This window comes from Entelurus aequoreus, linkage group LG12, assembly GCF_033978785.1.
Source record: "Entelurus aequoreus isolate RoL-2023_Sb linkage group LG12, RoL_Eaeq_v1.1, whole genome shotgun sequence".
NCBI classification, from domain to species: Eukaryota; Metazoa; Chordata; class Actinopteri; order Syngnathiformes; family Syngnathidae; genus Entelurus; species Entelurus aequoreus.
In genome coordinates, this window is record NC_084742.1 from 73,089,050 (window position 1) to 73,092,186 (window position 3,137).

The 3,137-nt window shown below is 34.0% G+C and overlaps 1 protein-coding gene across 2 annotated transcripts in view; it reads left to right on the plus strand.

The window, feature by feature from the left end:
* The window catches only part of slc13a4 (solute carrier family 13 member 4), a 98,293-nt gene extending 98,247 nt beyond the window's left edge, over positions 1-46 (plus strand). For both annotated transcript variants that reach the window (XM_062066664.1, XM_062066665.1), the window contains one exon: positions 1-46. This exon is cut by the window's left edge and continues 523 nt beyond it. The gene's annotated coding sequence lies outside the window, so the exon portion shown is untranslated.
* The last annotated feature ends 3,091 nt before the right edge of the window (positions 47-3,137 follow it).

A 3,137-nucleotide genomic window follows, 5' to 3' on the forward strand; every position in this document is an offset into this window, starting at 1 on the left:
TGTTTATGCAGATATATAGACATCAATGTTTATGCAGATATATAGACATCAATGTTTATGCAGATATATAGACATCAATGTTTATGCAGATATATAGACATCAATGTTTATGCAGATATATAGACATCAATGTTTATGCAGATATATAGACATCAATGTTTATGCAGATATATAGACATCAATGTTTATGCAGATATATGGACATCAATGTTTATGCAGATATATGGACATCAATGTTTATGCAGATATATAGACATCAATGTTTATGCAGATATATGGACATCAATGTTTATGCAGATATATAGACATCAATGTTTATGCAGATATATAGACATCAATGTTTATGCAGATATAAAGACATCAATGTTTATGCAGATATATAGACATCAATGTTTATGCAGATATATAGACATCAATGTTTATGCAGATGTATAGACATCAATGTTTATGCAGATATATAGACAATATCTCATGCTGTTTCAGTAAAGACTGCATGCATCATCAATGTTTATGCAGATATATGGACATCAATGTTTATGCAGATATATAGACATCAATGTTTATGCAGATATATAGACATCAATGTTTATGCAGATATATAGACATCAATGTTTATGCAGATATATAGACATCAATGTTTATGCAGATATATGGACATCAATGTTTATGCAGATATATGGACATCAATGTTTATGCAGATATATAGACATCAATGTTTATGCAGATATATGGACATCAATGTTTATGCAGATAAATAGACATCAATGTTTATGCAGATATATGGACATCAATGTTTATGCAGATATATGGACATCAATGTTTATGCAGATATATAGACATCGATGTTTATGCAGATATATAGACATCAATGTTTATGCAGATATATAGACATCAATGTTTATGCAGATATATGGACATCAATGTTTATGCAGATATATAGACATCAATGTTTATGCAGATAAATAGACATCAATGTTTATGCAGATATATGGACATCAATGTTTATGCAGATATATAGACATCAATGTTTATGCAGATATATGGACATCAATGTTTATGCAGATATATGGACATCAATGTTTATGCAGATATATGGACATCAATGTTTATGCAGATATATGGACATCAATGTTTATGCAGATATATAGACATCAATGTTTATGCAGATATATGGACATCAATGTTTATGCAGATATATGGACATCAATGTTTATGCAGATATATAGACATCAATGTTTATGCAGATATATAGACATCAATGTTTATGCAGATAAATAGACATCAATGTTTATGCAGATATATAGACATCAATGTTTATGCAGATATATGGACAATATCTCATGCTGCTACATTCCACCAAAGTTCTCTGCACACTGTAAACATATCAGCAATTCTTGTCAATAGTGCCTTTATATGAATAGAACAGCTCCAGAAAACATTTTATGTAAGCTTATTATTCTTTAATGTGTGCTTTTATGGACATGGACTTTTGATGGAATGACGGACATCAATGTGGACTAAAAAATGTGTCCCAGTTGAATAATAAGACTGGTTGCCTTGGTGATATTGGGAAGCACACACACACATATATGCATGTGATGATGATGAATCTGCTGCTAAAAGTATGAACACTGTACTGCACAAAAGTCTACAAGCTGTTTAATATTTTCCATGACCTGTGTGGATTTGAGGACTTCTACCCTAGCATAGGTACAATCAAGATGATGCCTTCATTTTTGTGTGTGTAATTTATTCATGCCTACTTTTTTGTAAATACATGCAGGCTTGTGCTGAAGTGTTTACTTTCTGTCCAGTCGGGACAGTTAAGAAGACCAAATGTGTACAAGAATAAACTTCCTGAAGCCAAGCTGGCTTTTTTCTATTTATTTCAAAAAGTCCGGCATTATTACGTAACCGGCTTGGGTCAGTCCCCGCTTTCTGTTCCACCCTGGACTCGAACCTGGGTCCACCACAAATGCGACAGGGGTGCTAGCTACTGAGCTAAAAGCTATGGCTACCAGCACTGCTCTAAAAGGGGAATGATGTCTACCATTCACAAACCTTTTTGTACAAGAACTCATGTTTTTCTTTTTGAATGCATTCTAACTCATAAATAAACGCTAGCAAAAGTCAGCTAACAATGGAGCCAATAAGAGTCGTTCTACTCCGCCATAAACTGCTCTAAGAAACGCTCCATAAATGTTTTCATGCAGCAATGAAGGATGATCTACAAGTTTTAGAAGATGTGTGCTAAACAGATCCAGCTTCAGTGAAACACTAAGCATCACGTACAAATTGTATTATGTAGTATTGCTAAGTGCTAAACAAGAAATACAAACTATCAACATAATAAAACCACCACTTACTGTACAATGTCTGCTCTCACTGGGATGCAGACTGATGGGATGTTCTTAATTTCCTGTTTGGATGAATAATTCATCAGAATCCTCCCAAAGGGTTAAAAAAATGCAGTGAGAGGCATGATTTATTATCTAGAATGACCTTTCACCGACTCCGAGGCCATGCAGCAGCTCAACATGTCATTATAGCAGCATACGCTAGTTAGCTCTCTGTGATCATGGCACAGCTAAAAGTAGTTGCTCGGCATTAGCACTTATAATAACAATATCGCCAATATTGGGTAAAGATTCACGTCACAAGATGTAATTGAGTATTGTTGGTGGCTTTTGGATGTTTTTTTAGAGGAATAGTTAACTCCAATTTGCTGCATTGTTAGCCACCTCCTATTTGCCGTATTTGACCACTTAGAATGCATAAAAAAAAGAAAAACATTTCTGTTCTTGTCTTACATAAGTATTGTGAATAATAGACAAATTCCCCCCACATTAAAGACATGCAACAAAATATGTATTTTAAGACTCTACACGTACTATGTCAACATTCACTTAACGTACAACATTCACTTCTACACGTACTATGTCAACATTCACTTAACATACAACATTCACTTCTACACGTACTATGTCAACATTCACTTAACGTACAACATTCACTTCTACACGTACTATGTCAACATTCACTTCTACACGTACAACATTCACTTCTACACGTACTATGTCAACATTCACTTCTACACGTACTATGTCAACATTCACTTCACACGTACAACATTCACT